The sequence below is a fragment of the Pinus tabuliformis genome, chromosome 4_2 (genome assembly GCF_031772625.1).
Source record: "Pinus tabuliformis cultivar Carrire ecotype Pingquan chromosome 4_2, CPIR1, whole genome shotgun sequence".
In the NCBI taxonomy this organism is placed as follows: Eukaryota; Viridiplantae; Streptophyta; class Pinopsida; order Pinales; family Pinaceae; genus Pinus; species Pinus tabuliformis.
The window spans coordinates 140,263,082-140,284,907 of record NC_142304.1 but is presented as its reverse complement, the minus strand read 5'-3'; positions in this window follow the sequence as shown (position 1 = coordinate 140,284,907).

The window sequence follows — 21,826 nt, the reverse complement described above, 5'->3', positions numbered from 1 at the left end:
GAAAATTAAACTTTATTATAAAAAGATAAAGCGCATTATACTCCAAACTGTCAATGACATTTTGTTCCAACCTCTTTCTATTTTAATTATTTGCTTCCTCAGCTTGTCCTTGCATTTACATCAGCCATTACTTGGTCTTGTAAAGATAAAGTAAGGTCTTCCCTGTGTACCAGTTTTTTAAATATGCTCATTTGTCGTAGGTAGAGCCTCTGCTGCCAGCAAGCGTTCATAGCCTCGACAGGGTTACCTATTACCCAGTAATGATCCTTTATCCTGCTTAAGGTGATCTACAACTTTCAAAGAAAAAACCCATATTGACACCTTTTTTTAAAGAACAATGTCTTGGATTGGTAGACAAATTATGACACAGTCATTCACTTGAATTACACTTTTGCTGAACAAGATGGCTTGTGATGAGACCCCTTGTCTTTTGATCTCAACAATCCTAAGTCGTTGCCTTGTTTTGGTGGACAGTAATGGCAAAGACAACAAGTTATAATATCTGTGATCATGATAAGCCGGCTTGTGATGAGACCTCTTATTCTTCAAGATATAGTGTATCCTTGGGTCGTTTCTCTGAATGCTGCGATTTTCTTTAGTAGGGAGGAAGTCATTTTTTCCTTAAGAAAACCTTGGACGACAATAATAGAGTTTTTTGGAAATGGCTGTTCTACAGGGAATCCTCATTTTGTTATTGATACCTTTCATTGTACTGATATAAAACAATTTCTTCACTAAGATTGCTTTCGTCAAATTTTTTGAAGTTGAAACTAGTATCATATCTGGTTTAAAGTTTTTAACTGTATCTATTAATAATAAAGATCAAGTTTCCAAAATATTTGCTATTTATACAAGTAGAAGTTCAAAATCTGATAGAGAAATGGTGTCTTTAGTAAATGTCAAATGTTGTTAACCACAGGAAAATTTTATTAGGGAGGAAAATATTTAAAGAAATGAGAGGTAACTATTCCCTTGGATTATGTACATGATAGGGATAATTTCTTCTCTTATTTTGCCTACCAACATTTAAAAATTAAATTATCCACCTAATAACCTAGCTAAACTACCCCTACTCCTATTCTAACTATACACAGAAAAATTAACTAGGTAAAATGATATTTCCAGTGGAACCATCTTTTCATTTTTATTCCTACACGTATGTACCTTTCAAACATCAGTGTTAAGAATAAAAATTTTCTTGGACTGTGAATATTGAATGTAGGATTAGAAAGTGTAACTTCAGTCGAAATTCCGCCTGAAATTTCTTTCTTATGAAATCTTATGTCCAATTGGATACCTATTGGATCATAAAAATCAGGATGAATTTCTGTTATGGATTGGTGATCATGTAATAGGAAAGATGACAAGCCAGGTTGGGAATATGATTTTTTAGTTTTAATGGCCTGTAATCTACTATGCGCTAAAGTCAAGATTTTAGCACTTTCTCGTAAAAGGAAAGTTTCCACATATAAATCACTAAATAAATCAATGAAGAATAGATGGAAATTTTTGGAAAGAGATTTATCAATTAACGCGAATTGCTGGCAAGTTTCCAAAAATACTTTCTTTCGTTGATGATGTTTTGGATGACATAGAAGTTTCTTCTGAAAGGCTAATATTGATTGATCGTGGAATTGAAAAAGTTCTGTATTTCCCTGACACAATTTAGTTTTCCAAAATGGTAATACATCTTTCGAATGTTCTTTGATAAGGTGCTCAATATACCATAGTAATCTATCAAAAGTCTGAAAATTTAAAATACAATCCGATTTTATACAAAATGAGTGCAAGCGAAAAAGAATGCAATGATTATCTGTACAACTAATGTTACAGCACAACTAGGATTGACTTGAAATATCTTCTTTTTCACAAGAACTGGCCAGAATTTTGGGATCCGAGTAATTTCGAATTACGTCTTGTGAATCAGAAAACAAGTTATGATTGGGAACATGCATGGGGGTTTGCTCATGATATGAATCATAGATCGGGATATTGTTTTGGATAGTAAAATCATGCAAATGATTCGTCACCCTGGAATGAGAATCGACTGATATGATTCTTGAATTAGAATATCTCTCATTATCTGAGCTCTGTTGAGTTACTTGAGATAAATCAACATCATCATCATCAAAGTAGCTATCATAAATGATTTTACAGGTTTCTCTAGATTTTTCTTTTTCATCCAATATTTTCAGAAAAGGAAGGTCAAGTCGTTCTTGTTTGTAAATGACCAAAGGATGTTCTATAGCTGCCTCTTTATCTTGAAAACCTAATGGTGATTCATTTGAATAATCCTCTGTACTTTTTGAGATATCATTAATACTGAGGGGGAAAAATTATCATCACTAAATACATCAGGATAAAGAGAAAAATGTGATTCCGAAACAATGCATTTGAAAATATCATCGTGAAAAAATTCTTGTTCATCACATTCATTGTAGACATCGGGCTTTAGATCATACCTTTGCGTGTTTGTATTTTCCGAAAGAGAATTAATTTGCTGTTCTAACCTTGACGTCTGCATTTGTTGACTTGCGATGATATTATCTAACCTTGTCTCCAAGTTGCTTTCTAGTTCCAAGGCAGGCTTTCTTTCAACGTTATCACTTTTGTCTTCTTGCATTAGAGCAGGCATGTTTCCTAAGCTTTGGGAAGTTTCTTCATCATGAGTGATTCGCACATTCAAATTGGAATTTTCATTCCTATTAGAAGAAAATAAAACAAGACTTGAACTAGTTTCTTATGGATCAGACATAGGAGGTAGGGAATGCTCAGCATAATCTGAAGATTCTTCATTCATGAGTTCATTTTCAAGATCATATTTTAGACAATCAAGATGAAATCGCATATTGAAATCCCTAACAGATTCATCTTCTTTTCGTAGATACTCAATTTCATCATATACCTGATCATAATCATAGCAATCAAATTTACAAATGAAAGCCTTGACAAATTGGTCCCAGCTGTGAATTGAGGCAACTGGGAGGGTTCTACACCATTTTCTAGCTTCCGCCATGAATGTGAGAGTAAAAATTCTACATAAAATGCCTTCATCAATTCTTTGAACATTTGAACTTGAAACACTTTGAATAAATTGAAGGGCATGATTAAAAGCAGAAGAATTATTCTTACCATTGAATTTCACCTGAGACAAGAGTCTTACCACTTCAAGTGGAGTGTTGGAAGAGGTACGAACATGGATGCAACTCCAAATGGGAAGTTTGTGAGCAGCCATCCTAATTCAAATGTTTACGATTTCAAACCATTCCAACAGACACTATGCTCAGGCCCTCCTTCTAGCGACAAATATGTTGAAGCCCCGAAAATTGGGTCGACAACAAGGGGGATACCCACCCGGTCCGGACCTTGGTTGGCAGCTCCTTATCCGTTTGGTGTAGCGAGTCTGACTGGGGATAATGGGACCAGTTTCCCAATCTAAGGGTGTGTGTGTGTGCAGAGTTGGATGATGCTGATCTAAGAGTTCTAATCTAAGCTACTTTAATATAATTCTATGCTATTGTAATCTAATGAAAACAGCACATCTAATCTATGCTAACCCGGGATGTATTTCTTCTATTATGAGATCTAAAGAGATTTCAAATAATAACTGGTAATAAAGATCATTCAGCTATCATAAGAATGGAAATCAATTAAGATGAACCACTTTGCATAAAAAGTTAGGCAAAACAGTTGTGAACAGCATATCGCATAAAAAGTCATTCATATATTAAACATAAATAAATGGCTCCACCGTACAAAAGTGCCAAATGGTAACCCAAACATTCATGCAATAACATATAAACAACTAAAAATTGTATATCACTTTAAGAATATAAGTAGAAATGGCCAAGAGATAAAAGTACCATGTATGACTGGTCCTACTCATAAGCTTCAAGCAACAATGATTTATCTCTACTTGTTCTAATATCTACCAAGAGTACAGAAGTGCAACCTTAGTAGCAGATATCAAATGCAAACATTAATAAACCTTGATCCATTCATTCATCAAAACCTCCTCTAAGGGTGCAGAAGTGCATGTTCTGAGGACAAGTTTTTGACAAATTTTTGGACCCTTCTCTAAATGCATGAGAAGGGTTTAAATACTACTTCCTAATTCTAATAATAGCGTATTTACAAAATTTAGGATGCGGTTTTCAAATGACCATCCTTTTTCTAATATAAATTTTAAGGAAAAAACAACATTCTAAATTAAGCTACTTCTGGCTCTGATCTTTAAAGTTGCATGCATTCATCATTGGTTTAAGGAGAATCGCCTGGCTGACTTCTGCTTTGAGCTGGGCTGAGAAAACGGAATCTATGAGAGCTGGCACCACTTTTTCAGCCGCATTTATGATACATTTCACAGTCATCCACTAACTATGCGGCTTCACCAAGTATGCCCAGTAACACTTCCAATTTAACCTGTTTAGTGCTTGGACCGCTTTTCCCTTTTCTTGCACCTTCTGCTTCCATTCTGCTTATTCTGCCTCCCTGATTTGATCGTCCCACTCGTTGAAGAGCAACGCTGAGCCCACTTCTTGTGCTACCTGTGTATTGCTCACAGGTGTTTTTTGGGCTTGTCCTTCAAGATTGATCAGTTCGTTGAAGGTTTCCCATTCTTTATCTAATTCTGTTGTGACGGGTGGTGCTTCAATGATGAGAGGGGGGACATCTCTTGGCGAGGAGACGATAACCTGCTGTCGTGGAAATTCCATTGACTGAGCGGTGTCTTTAGCTGACTCTTCGCTTCTATCTTGGTTGTTTTTGGATCTTTTAGAATGCTCAGGCATCTCTTGTCTAGTCTTAGATTTAGATCCGGAAGCGCTTGAATTCCCACTGAGGCTAACGCTTGGAGTAGGTTCTCTCCCAGTTAGTTGCAGCTTTTCTAGAGGAACACTGGCTAGTCTTCTTTCCCTGTATACCATGAATCTTTGGAGGTCATCTAGAGACAATCGTGATTGAGCTTCCCGCAAAATTTCCTGAAGTGAGCTTTTACTCTGAAATATATCATCAAATAAATCCTTTTTTCCAACGAACACTTTTATCTTGACTGTTGTTGTGAAATCTTGGGCAACCTCATTTCGGTCAAATGGCCTTGCCGGGAATTTAAATAATTGTAGACACATCATATTCTCTACTTCGGTGAATGCGTGACCTACATCAAACAATGAAAAGGCCCCACAAGCTACAGGAAACTGTGGCCATATGGCCTTATTTTTGTCTTTTAGGTCTTTAGTTAGGCCGCCTTCTGAACAGGTTTGATATGCAATTTCTCAAGCCAGAAGTTTGTCAAGAATATACTAAGGCAGGACATGAGGGGGGACGGTGCTTCCAAATACTCTAATATAGGTGAACCATTCTTCTCCAAACCATCTTGCGATGGGGATGATATCTATCTGTGCCTCAGGTGAGCACCTCGGGGGGTCTGCATCATACATCATTCTATACATGGGTAAGATAAACCCGTGACAAATCTGGTAGAAATGTGGAATGAACTGAGAATCCCATAATATCTTATGATAAACATGGATGGGTAATGGGTCCTGAGTTGTCCATTTCCAACCCATAGCGGGAAATTTAGACACATAACAAATAGAATCCATAACATATGCAGATAGGTAAAAAGGAGGCTAGATCCTTTGAGACATGGATCTTTTAGACCGGTAATTGATAATAGCCGTGAATAGGTTATCAGAAAAGATCTTGGCCCAATCTATAATAACGGCATTTGTGGCAACATCGATCAATGGTAACCATTCAGACGAAAACTTATTGATATTTGGCATCCCAAATAATCTACAAAGCATGGCCGCAGCAAAACAATACAGAGAGGTGAGGGAACCAGTGCTGTACATACCGTTTTTGTCTTTCTTGAGTGGTTCATCTTTTCTGGACCAATCTTTGGTGGTCTCTAATAGGTTTGCGTTCTCCGCCACAAATTTTTTAATGAATTTTGCATTGTAAGTCGCCTGCGGTTCATGAAGATGATACATGAGTTTTAAGTCTTGTGCAACGAATGACCTGATGAGCCCATGTCCTTGCATCTTGAACTGTTTGTTGTTCATTTCTGCATTGTCAAGTATCCACTTGATCATATCCGTATATGGGAGAATTTTGGGCCTTGCTGCTATCTGATGAAGGAATGAGCACGCTAGTTCTTCTAAGGATGCTTTGGAAGAGCCTTATGAGTCTGCAACAGCGGTAACCTTCATTATTCTGGGGTTTTCTTCTTCAAGCAGTCTGTACATGCTTTCCCACGTCGATATCCCTGCGTCTCTGCTACAAGCTGTGTCTGTATATAAAGGTGCCATTTCCTTCACCTCAGAGCCCTGAGCCTTATTTTTCTTTCCCATTTCTTCCTGCGTATGGCTTGGTATCGTCCTTCATTCTTCGTTCCTACAGCTCACAAGCGAAATGGAAATGACTGATCAAGAAAGGTGATGGGAGAGTCTTAAATGCAGCAGATATATCAAATATGCCACCTTACGTGAAGTAATTCTTTGCAAAAGCACGCGTCTACATTTAATAGATGACAACTAATTCCTTTATTATCATTAAAAGCGCATGATCTTGAGTCAGATTATGGTAAGTGGCTTTTCTTGAATAGCGTGCCCGAAAGATTCATGATGGAGTGATTTTGCGATTTGGTTTGCAATCGTCACAGATCACGACATTGCATTATTGCACTATCGCGCTCTCGCACCGACTCACAAATATAACATTGCAGATTTGATTTGGCTTAATATCGCAACCATCGCTTTATCGCGATATCGCAACATCGCAGATCGCAGAAGTTTTATGCTTGCCTTATTTTGTTAACCCATTCCCTGCGATATGCGATCTTGCGATCGGGGTTATCGCAAATTGGAAAATCTTGAAGTCTTTCTCATTAGCATTACCTTATTGCGATGCGATATATTGCTTAGTACAAGAATCTTGCACATACTAGGATTATACCCAATTGGAGGTGTTTTTCTATCATTTTATGATGCGACTTTTTAAAGATTTTTCTTATCATAAACTTAGGTTTTAAAGTATTCAAAAGATCTTCCTAAGCTTACGATGGTAACCTTATTTTGAAGAAAGGAAACTCTTGATTTTCCTAAATTTTAACTAAGGGTCCCCATTCATTTAGTATTTTGTACAACACTTAAATGAAAAGGGGGGGGGGTTGTTGCTGGCCACAACACCTTTCTCTAAAAATGGATACATGGGTTGTTGAATGCCCAATTCCATATCCTTTAGTGTTGGTTCATCATGAAATTCCTTATTGGACTTTTTACCAGTTATTTTTGTGAACCCTCTGGGGGTGTCGAGTGTTATTTATACTTGGTTCTAGTCAATATGTCTGCAAAAGACGGGGAATATTGAGACAAAGGAATGAGGGATGGATCAGAGGGTGGAAAGGTTGATACAACATGCATCGATTCATGAGGCCTTGGGGATTATTCATGGTTTTTAGGAGGTTGGAGATTTTATTTAGTTTAATCGATACCAATAGGTTGGAAAATTAGGTTCAGGGGGGGATGAGGGAGGATTATCCTCTAATTCTTCCCCATCCTCCTATTCAGAAGATATGTTTTGGTAGTCCTCAAGATCTACAAGAGTACTTGCTAGGATTTCAAAAATTTTGGAGGTGCATGGAATATAGGCTCCTGAGGAGCCTGCGAGGTTAGCATTAATTTGATTTGGGATGGATGATAAAGGTTGAGAAGTCGAAGGAGGGACAACAAATTTGGGTTGCCTAAATTTAGGATGGGCTTTTTATGTTATTATTGTATTTACACCTAGATGTTTCCCATTGCTCTTCTTTGTATTCTGGGGATTAAGATGTTGATTGTTTTGGGAAATGATTTACAAAGTGATTGTATTCATGACATGACTTGCATTTTAAGGGGGGATACTCATAGTCAAGTTGTTCTATAGGTGTCTAGTTGTCAACCTTTAACTTAACTACTTTAGGGAGGCCTTTTCCTAATTCGACCTTCACACATATCAATGTGCATGCATGCATGTTCTCCTTTGGTTCGCTATGATCTATATAATTTCCAATTGCATTCCCTATTACTCTTACTTAATCATATCCCCAACAATGGAGTAAGAGATGAGGGAGGTGAACCCAAACTATAATAACACTAGGAATATCAAGCTTTAGATCAACCCCTAGAGTCCATGTATTTAAGTAAAGGCCTTCCATGAAATATGGCATATTTATGGAGATTAAGTCTCTGTCTTCATTTGTTTCAAAGTATAAAGTGTAAAACCTTCTTCTAAAAAAAACGAGCGGAGATTTGTCCCTTGATTTTGGTGGCCTAATTTTTCTCAATCCAATTTTAGTGAAGGCTACATGTTGGTAAACTGCCCAACCGAGCCTTATTTTGCGAGGGAGAGAGTTGCCTTACAAGGAACTATTGGGCGCAGATCAATTTCTGGACTGGGTTCCAGTCGTTTTACGAACTTTGAGACTATAGTTTGATCTCAAGGAGGGTCGAGGTATGTGATCAAAGAAAGGAATGTCGTTGTTGCAGGATTAGGTAGAGGGGGTGGGGGATGGCCTTCCCTCAAAGAGGAATTTGAAGGGGACATGGGAACAAGTGGGGAGCAGAGTGAAGGTAGAACACATTAATGAGGGAATTAAGGATGCAATTGGATGCAACATTAAGGATGTATTTGTGTGTGTGTGTGTGTTTTACCCAAATGACTACTATTTTATACTTGTGGAAAATGTAAAAGGTCTTATGAATGGTTTTATTTTCAAAACAACATCATGTAGAAAACATTTATCAAGGACAACTTTTTTCCAATACTTATCAATCTTTAATATTAGTCAACTAATACCACTGATTTTATAAGCTATTAAATTGGTTTATGACAACAACAATATTTAAAAAAAAAAATGAAATTGTAGTAAAGAGAAACATGTTTTTCTTTGTTGCATTGGACTTTCCAATCCAACAACCCATGTAGAACCTCCATAATTCCTCTCTACTATTGCATCGAGTCCCACTATTTGAAAACAAATTACTTAGGAAATTGTACCTCGATAACCATGTTATGATCTTGTTCTTTTATGATTCTAATGCAAGGACATAATAATGTACATATAATGATGTGTTTCGCATCCATGCTAAAAATGAATTCATGATCTATCTTAAATGTGAAATGTCAACTACATTTTGTGCTTGATGGAAAATATTAAGCACCATGTAGCAAGCCAATGATTGGATCACTACCTTTGCATCTTGTCCATTAAATATTATATTCTTCCCATGCAACAGATAATATGCAAAGGTAATGATTCAATCATTAACTTTTTGCATGGTGCTTAATATTTTTCCATGCTTAATTGAACCCTCCCATCTACTTCATATTTAAGACATGATTTGTGCCTTTTATGTGTATCTCTTGATAAATAATAACATAAGTTGTCATTTTTTACCATCTATCATGTGCATTATTGACCTTTTCCCTCTGTTTTGAGTAATCAAGGACCTATTTATTGTTCAAGTTCAAGAGGTGGAGTGCAGCTTACTCCATTTCACATATTAAATAAACTATCGTGGAGACATGTTTCATTGACTAAAATTTAGGAGGATATAATAGAAAATCTTGTATCGATAATTGAAGGTCTTTGAACCATCTAAACTATCACATGCTTGTCTTCCATATTCTAGTAAACATCCTTCCATATACTAGAAAAATTGTCTACATTTCATTCTCTACTTTTGTAAATGTAAAAAATTAGTATAATTTATGGTTTCATTTAATTCACAGTTGTATATGTAATATTGTTTATGTATCCTCATTGAAATTTTCATTATTTCCAAATTTATTTAATTGCTAGAAATCCATGCTCTCTAGAAACTCTATATGTACTCTTAAACTGTATAAATCGTTAGCCACATGTGTCAAAATTTCCTCAATAGACATTTCATAATTCCCTACTTAATTGGGCCATTGAAAGATATAAAGAACCACTTGACTTGAATAGGCCTCTTGGATTGCTTGAAACTTCACAATTCTTGATGAAAACCACTCGTTTGAGAACCATCCCCCAAGCTTGAACCTACCATACAATAAAAATGGCCCTGAAGCTATAGGTAAAATAATAGTTATTTTGGAGGGAAGGAGACTGATTAAATTTCAATTCATATTATGGTGGTGAGTAGTGCATCTATGGGTACCCCTTCCAAATTTTGTGGCGAGACATGAAGAAGTCCACAAACTGAAAACTTCATTGACCTTTTTTGACAAGGGATGGTAAACAATTTGCAAAAAAAGGGGAAATTTTGCTCAATAAGGACATACATGTTTGTATGTCAACCTTGAGCAAATAGTTTGAACATAATGATTCTTTGAATTATGATGAGAGCTCATGTCATTATTTGGTTGAAACTCATGTAAAAGGTGAGATAGTTCCTTGCATGTATGTGCTTAAAAGAAAAACATTGTGACATATTCCTCTACAATAATTTTATTGAAGTTTGCAACATCATTGTTAAAGAGAACATCCTTCACATTGGAGAATCCCAAGCCCAACTCTTTAAGAGGATCAATAGTTGACAACGTCATGCAAATTGGGGACTCTTTAAAAGGATCAATAGTTGACGATGTCATGCAAATTGGGGAGCTGACAATAATGAGCCAAAATTGGGTATCTTTTGCACCATGCAGTAGGCCACAAAGCAACCAAAGTTATACACATAAATATATGTGTGTACACATATTTTGATAGTTATATATATATATATATATATATATATATATATATATTTCACAACTAGGATAATCCTAGGCTTGGGCCACCCCAATGTTGGATGGAAGAATGATCTGCCTACTTGCGGGATGTTAGGTCAATCGAGCATGGATGCCCTTTGGGATAGTTTAATGCCCCAAAAAGTGGCTTCCATCCTCAATTCCTCCCCATGAAGTTTGAACCTGAGACTTGGTGGGGACTAAACCCTACCAAAACCAATTGGTCTACATCTCATGGGTTGGTTTTACGTAAGAAATACTTTTATTAAATATATTGTATAATTATTATGCTTGTGAAAAATATATTTTTTTTGTAGGCAAGTCAAAAAAATTATATTATAAAAAATGTACATTAAATACAACCTTGAAGAGTTGGAAATCTCTCTCTCCAAGAGCAAAATTCAAACAATGAAACCATCTACCTATGAAAGGGAAACCAAACAGTCTCCTTAAGAGCTTTAAGCCATGGTCTTAACAGTAGCACAAAAAAACATAACAATAATGAGGAGAGGAGTATAGGGAACATCTTCCCATGACAAGGAAACAATGTTGTCTCCTAGTAAGTTCAAGTGCATGGAATTGACTATATGATAGCAAAAGTAAAAAGAACACAACAAAAACTAGACAATTTGGAATAAAAAATAACATGAGAATGAAAACCACAGAGAGTAATAATTCTAGAGATTCATCATCCTTGGTGGGGTTGTGTTACAGGGAAAAGTGTCTATACAGAACTGCTTATCCCACAAAGGTGTGGTAGCTACCTTAGAAACAAACAAAGTAAAGCTACTTTCGTTTTCCTTTATGAAAGATAGATGAGAGAAGAATAAAGGAGACCAACCTCTGTCTTGCGCTTGGCTCCTAGTTCGATTCCTCTCTCTTCTGATAGTCCTTTGCTACTTGCTTCCTTGTACACCCAACTACAGAGTACCTGTAGAATCAAAGCAGCATGACACTATACAAGAACATGGATCTATTATCATAAACAATCTAGGATCAGATGTAAATTGACCATACAAATGCATAAAACATAAACAACACAAGAGTATGGAGGAAAACTTGAATAGCTTTTATTGATAATCAAGAAAGAGCCAAGAGAGTTACAACCAGTTGTTCTGACCCAGTATCATCTTCTCAACAAGTAAGCCCTTCTTCACCTCATGCAAAGCTTAGATCACCCAACACTATGATGTTGCCTCAAGAAACTAACAGCAATTCCTTACAAGATGCAAAATTCCAGCCTCTGTATCTCTGGGATGAGGGATCCATATATAGATATCTGTAAGGGAGATGAGTCAGCTTGTGATTTGATTAGTGTCTTCCCTCTGATAGTTCTTGCTTCCACTTGGAGATTTATGATCTCTTACTCATCCTTGGTCGAATTTAGAGAGGCAAGTGTCACAGGAGAAGTTTCTGGAAGATTCCATGCCTCTCCACTTCGCGGATTGACACTGCCATTTGTCACTTCTCGCCCATCGCACCCCATAAAAGGGATTTTTGAAATGCAATGCACCCACAAAGTGTACTTAGGTGAGATGCAACGCACTTTGCCTATGGAGTAGGTGAAATGATCTTGTTTTGACCAGTTCTGAGCAGTTTTTCATGGAGAACTTCTGGGAGAAGCTGTAATCAGTTGACCTTGTTCCTTTAGGGGTGAGAACAACACTTTTAGGGACTTAGGAGCCCTTGGTTTATGGACATTTTATGCTTGGGGTTTCAGTGCCCAAAAATGTCTATAACAGTTGCCCCCTAAAGCATGAGGTCGTTAATCTTTTTTTTTTTTTTGATGTCGGGTGAAATGCTTTATCATGAGGATCCGAAGTTCTTTCAAGCTGGGAGGAGACCTGTAATAAGATACAATACAATACATTATCTTCATAATATTTTCATGATCTAGCTGAGGCGGGCATTCCCATGCTCAAATTTATAAATTCATTTTCATGTACATAGGATAGACAATCTTCTGAGTGTAGACTGATGATTCTAGTAGAGCCATCATCCCTTTGATTGGATGATTATCTGTGCAGCAACGATGTACATTTGATGGCTTTATTTCCCTGAATATATATCATAGCCCAGATGGATGAAACTAGATCCGGGGTCTTCAATCTCGTTTGATCTTCACTCGAAGTACAATTCGATCCATGTGAGAGGTGTTTTGGAGTCGAACATGGAAAGACATCGCCTGATTACCAGCCAATGATGTAAGTTGTTAACAGGCACGAGAGGAATCACCGATAATGATAATGACCCTCAAGGTACTGCAGTACAATTCACGTGGTGTGAATAAAGCACTTGGCATCGAACACCATGCAAAATCTTTCGGTCGAAGGCCATTGATGTAAACCTGTCGCCGGAAGTGAGAAACTTTCCATTGAGGCATGCAAGCTTCAAAGTACTAAAAGGGGTGTCCCTAGATCAACTTCTTTGATAATGAGCTGATGTCGACAAGAAGCGATCCGTCATTGGAGGGCCTTAATGAATCCCACATCAATAACATGGAACGGAGCAAATGATTTTAATGGAGGTGAAAACGATCTGGTGATATAATATTCAGTGTGGCGGTCATGAAAGAATGGAGCGTAAATGTATTGCAGTGGGTGAGACACACGTGAATTCTCTGAGTGACTTCTCTTGAACATATCGGCGACACTGACGTGATGGATTGGTAGAATTAACCCCAAATGTGGATGGTGTGATGGGACCATGGTGATGTGACCGGTGAATGAAACAACCCAACCCGACTTGGATGCGGAGTGAAAGTGTCATGTTCAAGAGCGACTTGCTACCAACAAAGTTTCTTCAAGTTTTCTTCCCAACTTTTCCCCAGTCATTGCTGACCAGTACCTCTTTATTTTTGTCAAGCTTGAGGAGGATAACATATGCTTGTTCTATAATTTTCCCTTTCGGAAAACCCATCGCTATGTTTTAACGAGCCTAGCGATAGTGAAACTCGTTCTTATCTGTTATGGACAAGTTTGTCGCTATTAGGTTTTAACGAGTTTAACGACAAAGATAACTCGGTCCTTTTCAGTTTTAGAGAGTCTGAAAAGGGACGTAAAGGAAACTCAAAAATTCATTTTTCGTCATCTAATCCCTTAAGTCCGAAAAAGTATAAAACAATACAGAAGGGATGAATTTTCGATACTTTTAACGAGCCGAAAAAAACAAGCGCTCGATCTTTTTGTGTAATAATCCCTCAGGTCCAAAAAGATTAAAATCTAAAGGAGGGATAGCACTTCCAGTCCCTTTAACGAGCTGGAGAGGCCAATGGCTCGACAATCTTTTCATATTTTACGAGTCAGTTGAAAAGAGCTTAAAGGAGACTCATCTTTTGAGGAATGAGTGATAAAATTGGGTAGCAACTGATTCCAGGTAAGGTTTGGAATTTTCCAATCACGGCAGTGTTACAAGGATGGCTAGCGGGATCACTCTTCGCAGTTGTTCCTCAAAAAGGGTAAACAATCAAATGGAGGTGAATGATCAGCCAATACAGAGTGGAGGTGATGATGAGAACACGACCAAGGCTTTAAAGGCTGAAGTACTACATTCACGATGGTTATTTACCGGGAAATAGTTCATTTTTTAATGAGCTTAAACGTGGGAGAAACATTTGCTCATGACTTATGTTTATTTTTTAACGAGCTTGAACTATGTGCTAAAACTGCTCGATTAATCCAGTCGTATAATAAGAATGTCTCATATATGAAAACGGAAATTTTTAGAGTTTTGCCCCACATCCTTTCTTTATGAAAGTTAGGAAACGACCAATCCTACAAGTTTAAAGGGTTAGAGGACCTACAAATTTAAAAAATAAATAGTCGCTCTTCGCTTGCACGCCAAAAGGTTTGCATGCCCCCAGGTATAAAATAAAGCTTCAAGGTCACCTTTTATTCTACCGACAAAAAATTTGTTTTATCAGGAAAGGTCTACCTCTTTCAGGTTACCAAAGATTGTTCTATTCACAGCGCAAACAAAACACTTCTTCGGCGATGTCTACCGAAATAGACAAAGGTGAGACAATCCACTCACATAACTTTGACGAGGGAATCTTATTCCAGTCTAACCCCCTTTTCCAATCACAGACGGGAGTACAGACTAGTCATATATCTCTCGCAGAAACCTACCCTATACCTGAAGTTTTCCTGTCGAAGCAGACCAGGGTGCATGCCCCCTAGGTTTCAATCATGTCCCCTGAATCACTCACGATCATCAGGTGGACGGACTGGAGATTGATGAGACATTCCTTGTGTGAAAAGACCATTCAGGGATGGTATATGACTATTTTCTATGTGTGATCCGGGAAATGAAAGCTGTTATACGAGCTTGACCACTCTTCCTTCGTGCGGAAAACACATTACTCTAAAGAGTGATGAGACAATGGCTCCCATGCAATAAATATAGTCTCGTCCAAGGAGTAGATTATAATACAGGGGTCCTTGGACTACCATTACGTTCATATGAACGGTTTTCGCTTTCAATGTTATGGGCACATTGGGAAGGATCCCTAACAGTCGACTGGTTCCTTTGTCAAAGCCTGTTAGATTTCTCATCTCAGGCAAAAGCGATGGCGAACCAAGCGCTTTCCAAGCAGTCGAGGAAAGGGTACTCACAGAAGCCCCTTCATCTATGATGGTACCGGCCATAACCATTCTATATATTTGAGTAATGATTCGGAATGGTACACTAGCCGGTAAACAGGGTCTGCCTAGTTGATTCCAGTCAAAGGAAACAACTAGGTTGCTTGGAGGTGGGACCAAATAGACGGCCGGGTACGACTCTGACGAACTTCCTTCCTGCGGTAAAGGAATGGGTAAATTGCCCCCATGTTCATCGGAGTTTGTGCTTACGAAAAGAATTTGGACGGTGTCATCCTTATTCTCTTCTGTGACTGTATCATCTGAAGATGGAACCTCTGAAGGCAAGACCGGGTCAACTGCTGCCTCGACCTTTTGACTTTCGTCTGGTATGGGTTCAGATGGTTTGTCTTCAATGATAGACGCTTCGGCTGACCACCTGGGCAGGTCAGCCGGATTTTCAACTAGTGACGGACTCGGCAAGAGTTTTTTATATCCAGGAGGAAGTCGTAACGGTGAAACCGGACGATCGTCCAAAACTCTTTTAGCCTCATCTAAGAAGGGACAACGGTGGACGGCATGATCGCCTTCGCACAGTTTACAAGGAAATCTATATTTTCCTTTTTGTCATGGGGCTTCACTTTCACTAGTCGACGATGTGTTTTCAACATGATCATCAGAGGTTGATGACACCGAGTTGTGCAAACGAGGAGACCAGTCCCTTAAGATCCGAGGGATGCAGGGACAATCTCGATGATAGTGGTCTCCTTTGCAAATGACACATGGCGATTTAGGCCTGGTTGGTGCAGTGTGTGGATTTTCGCTAGACGACGCTTGGTTGCCCCCTTTCGCTTTTGTCTCCTTCTTCTTCTTCTCTTTCTTCTTCTTTTCCTTCTTCTTCTCAGGTACTTGATTTTTGGCTTTACCAGCCCCATCAAGCGAAGAGGAAGGAGGAGAGGAAGAATTGGAGGAAGTAGAAGGTTGGTGGGTAACTCTGGAATCGTCTAGTTGCTGACTCGATTATTCAGGAATTGCGGTGTTCTGAACAACAGAGGTTGAGAAGAGCCATACGGGCAAGCCGATTGTCAATCCTGGAAGCAACAATGTGGCCATATGGGGTGCACCAACATCTCCCCAAGAGGAGAAGGGACTAGGATTTCCTCCAAGAGGAATTCCTTGGTTGGTGGACTCCATTCTTTCAACCTAAGACCAATGTAGGAAAGGTGATGATTATTCCGTTTAAAATAAATTTTAGACGCTTTGAAACAACTTGTTTTTTTAATTTTAAAGAGTCGAGAAAAAAAAAAAGATGACTCTAGTCGCCTTCGATTTTTAATGAGCCTGAAGTGACAAGTGCTCAGATGGACCTTTTCCGTTAAGGAGTCTGAAAAGGAATGAAAGGGACTGCTCTGGAAATCTAGGTAGAGGGATTACCAAACCAATCGCAAAACTACAGAATACTTTTTACAGTACGACAGTCAATCTTCCCGAATGCTGTGTTCAATGCATTGCAATCGATAAGGCGGTAGACACGGCTTCCTATGGATAAAGGATTAAGCCTATTGTGGTCTCCCAAAATATACTTGATGGTACGTGAGAGCACAAGTCTGTACTGGCACTTATCATCTCAAAGTGGAGGAATCACCCAACCAACATTGAGAACAACAGTTACCAGGCTTTACGACGCCGGAATACGTCTCTAGCCTAGACTTCTAGATGTTGTGGGTTAGGTTCCAAAGTGCTGTTAGATTCATTAAATTTATTTTATAGTTGATCTTGCTTAAGAAATTTTCCTTTCAGGTTCACCATGTGATGTAGATGTACAATTCCTAAAATGCAATCTAAGATGATAAACAGTCTTTTATCTTCTTTGTGCAATGAAAATCCTAGCTACTAAGGAAAGAGAGACAGTATTCTTTCACAAAGAGCAAAGAGCACACACTATATGCACTGTCCTAAATCAAACCAATCAAACAGTCTAAATGAAAATGCACATGTATGTATTTGTTTTCGGCCTTCTTAATATGTGAATGATAAAAAGAAAGCTAATGCGCAAATCTGAATTACTTTTCAAGCGACAATTACTAACAAGTTTCTTTTCAAAATCAAAATGAAGACAATCACAACACTTTGCAATTTGGAAATGAAGACTTGCTTTCAACACTAGAAAAACTACAAATTCAGATCAAATACAATAGCAACAGAGTAATCGACTATCAAGAGCAATCAAACTCTCTTCTATGACCGAAAACGACACTTGCGACACTTTCAAATCAAGAAACGACAGTACAATTACGTTACTTTTTTGCAAAGGAGAAATAAAATTGACTCAACAAATACACAAAAACATTTACAGTTCTTTGCACAATGGAGGCGGAATATCAGCAAGGAAAGGGGTTTCAAACACAGGTATACTAACTACAGGCAGCAAAATTCATGAATAGAACTGAAAAGAATGAACACAGAAACCAAAATTGAGGAACAATGCCTAGTTTGATCAGCGCACCTGTAACACAGTGAACTTGAAATGCAGCACACTTACTACACTCGGGAAGTGCGCTGAATTTGAGATTCACAGAATAGAGACTGCGCTGGGCCAGAGACGAGACTTTGCTTGGGTTCCGGGTCACAGTTTGTAGTTCAGTTCAGGGATTTTGGCCGAGCAAGTGGTAATCAATAAATCAACAACAGGGGTAGATCTAAGGAGGTTACTAGAGCCACCAAAAGGGAAATTAGAGAGTTTGTAAATCAGTTGTTTAATTCATAAAAAAAACCCGGAGATTGACTGAAGCGGCATTTATCTACTTTGCATAAGTATAGAAAATGCAGTTCAAAAGCTACCTGGCTCGACTTCAGGCTCCATTTGTAAGTTTATAAAGTAAACAACAAGGTAGATAAACAAACAACCTAGTCATCTCCCCAGTGGAGTCGCCATTTTGTTACAGGGAAAAGTGTCTATACAGAACTGCTTATCCCACTAAGGTGTGGTAGCCACCTTAGAAACAAACAAAGTAAAGCTACTTTCGTTTTCCTTTATGAAAGATAGATGAGAGAATAATAAAGGAGACCAACCTCTGTCTTGCACTTGGCTCCTAGTTCGATTCCTCTCTCTTCTGATAGTCCTTTGCTACTTGCTTCCTTGTACACCCAGCTATAGAGTACCTGTAGAATCAAAGCAGCATGACACTATACAAGAACATGGATCTATTATCATAAACAATCTAGGATCAGATGTAAATTGACCATACAAATGCATAAAACATAAACGACACAAGAGTATGGAGGAAAACTTGAATAGCTTTTATTGATAATCAAGAAAGAGCCAAGAGAGTTACAACCAGTTGTTCTGACCCAGTATCATCTTCTCAGCAAGTAAGCCCTTCTTCACCTCATGCAAAGCTTAGATCACCCAACACTATGATGTTGCCTCAAGAAACTAACAACAATTCCTTACAAGATGCAAAATTCCAGCCTCTGGATCTCTGGGATGAGGGATCCATATATAGATATCTATAAGGGAGATGAGTTAGCTTGTGATTTGATTAGTGTCTTCCATATGATAGTTCTTGCTTCCACTTGGAGATTTATGATCTCTTACTCATCCTTGGTCGAATTCAGAGAGGCAAGTATCACAGGAGAAGTTTCCGGAAGATTCCATGCCTCTCCACTTCGCGGATTGACACTGCCATTGGTCACTTCTCGCCCATCGCACCCCATAGAAGGGCTTTTTGAAATGCAACGCACCCACAGACTGTACTTAGGTGAGATGCAATGCACTTTGCCTATGGAGCAGGTGAAATGATCCTGTTTTGACCAGTTCTGAGCAGTTTTTCATGGAGAACTTCTGGGAGAAGCTGTAATTAGCTGACCTTGTTCCTTTAGGGGTTAGAACAACACTTTTAGGGACTTAGGAGCCCTTGGTTTATGGACATTTTATGCTTGGGGTTGCAGTGCCCAAAAATGTCTATAACAGGTTGGACCTTGACCTGGTCATATTTGAGCTAGGTCGAATGTACTGGATCCACCAGGAACTTGTTTTATTTATTTTCCTCCTTTATGGCCTATTCTTGTTGTGCTAGATATAGGAATGGGAGTTATATTCCTCTATTAGTCAGGGAGGACACTCTCATTCAATGAATGCACTATAAGAGTACTCCTCTCCCTTCAAGGGTTCTCCCTTAGATGTGCCTTCAACATTAGTCTAACTAGCCAAGTTCGATGACTTCTCCACAAGTTCTTATGAGTTATCCCTGGCTGCCACCTTTTGCTTCTTTGGTTGTGAATCTGATTGCCCCAAATGAGAGGGTATTAGTCCCTGATGGGAGGAGCCCATCGCTTCAGACTTGTCATGAGAATTAGAAGAGGATCAGGAGGAGGAAAGGGGATCCTCATCACCTTGGTCTGGTTCCCAAGTGTTGTGCATGCATGGACCAGAAAGGCATTGATGTATGACATCGTGCTCTAAGAGATTTCTCTCATTTCTTTTTGCTCCCTAAGTTGCCTGACGAGAAGATTCTCGACAACCCAGAGGGTGTTACCTATGTTTTTCCTCTCCTCTGCCTCCATGATAGCCAAAAGTAGGTGAATGTGCACTATAATATGCTCAACATCATCATTAACATCTCTCGTAGCCACAAGTATGTGAATGTGCACTATAATATGCTCATCATCATCATCATCATCTCTCTCTCTCTCTCTAATGTGCACTATAATATGCTCATCATCTCTCTCTCTCTCTCTCTCTACCCTATAATATGCTCATCATCATCATCATCATCTCTCTCTCTCTCTCTCTCTCACACACACACACACACACACACACAGCATCGAGAGTCTTTCAATATAACTCTCTCTCTCTCTCTGTTGAGAGTCTTGCTTGATATATCTTTCTCTCTCAGGGCCGAGATATATATATATATATATATCTATATATATATATCTATCTATATATATATATATATATATATATATATATATATATATATATATATATATATATATATATATATATATATCTCACATAGTGTTGAGAGTCTTTCGATATAACTCTCTCTCTCTCTCTCTGCACCGAGAGTCTTGCTCGATATATCTCTCTCTCTCAACATCGAGAGTCCCTCTCTCTCTCTCTCTCTCTCTCTCTCTCTCTCTCTATGCACTGAGAGTCTTTTGATATAACTCTCTCTCTCTGTGTCGAGAGTCTTGCTCGATATATCTCTCTCTCTCAATGCTAAGATTTAGTCTCTCTCTCTCTCAGTGCTGAGACTCTCTCTCTCTCTCTGAGCTCTGAGACACACACTCTCTCTCTCTCTCTTTCTCTCTTTCTCTCTCTCTGAGCTCTGAGACACACACTCTCTCTCTCTCTCTCTTTCTCTCTTTCTCTCTCTCTGAGCACCAAGACACTCTCTCTCTCTCTCTCTCTCTCTCTCTCTGAGTGCCAAGACACACACTCTCTCTCTGTCTCTCTATCTTTCTCTCGCTCTCTCTATCTCTCTCTCTATCTATCTCTCAACGCCAACTCTCTCTCTCTCTCTCTCTCTCTCTCTCTCTCTCTCTCTCTCTCTCCCCCGAGACTCTCTTTCTCTCTATCTCTCGGTGCCGACTCTCTCTCTCTCTCTCTCTCAACGTCGAGACTCTCTCTCTCAGCGTCGAGACTCTCTCTCTTAGCGCCGAGACTCTCTCTCTTAGCACCAAGACTCTCTCTCTCTCTCTCTCTCTCAGCGCCAAGACTCTCTCTCTCTATATCTCATTGCCGACCCTCTCTCTCTCTCAGTGCCGAGACTCTCTTTCTATCTCTCAGCGCCGAGACTCTCTCTCTCTCTATCTCTCAGCACCGAGACTCTCTCTCTCTATCTCTCAGTGACAAGACTCTCTATCTCTCAGCACCGACTCTCTCTCTCTCTCTCACTCTCTCTCTCTCTCTCAGCGCTGAGACTCTCTCTCTCTATCTCTCAGTGCCCACTCTCTCTCTCTCTTAGCGCCAAGACTCTCTCTCTCTATCTCTCAGCACCGACTTCGCTGACTCTCTCTCTCTCTTTGCAAGGCATAAATGCATGCATTATCTTCAATTGAGTACTCATGGTCTGGTTCCACTCAGCATTGACTCTCTCTCTCTCTCTCTCTCTCTCTCTCTCTCTCTCTCTCTCTCTGCATGGCATAAATGCATGCATTGTCTTCAATTGAGTACTCGTGGTCTAGTTCCACTCAGTGTCAACTCTCTCTCTCAGTGCCGAGACTCCCTCTCCAAGACTGACTCTCTCTCTCTCTCTCTCTCTCTGCATGGCATAAATGCATGCAATGTCTTCAATTGAGTACTCATGGTTTGGTTCCACTCAGTGTCGACTCTCTCTCTCTCTCAGCGCCAAGACTCTCTCTCTCTATCTCTCAGCATCGGGACTCTCTCTCTGAGACTAACTCTCTCTCTCTCTCTCTCTCTCTCTCTCTCTCTCTGCATGGCATAAATCCATGCATTGTCTTCAATTGAGTACTCATGGTCT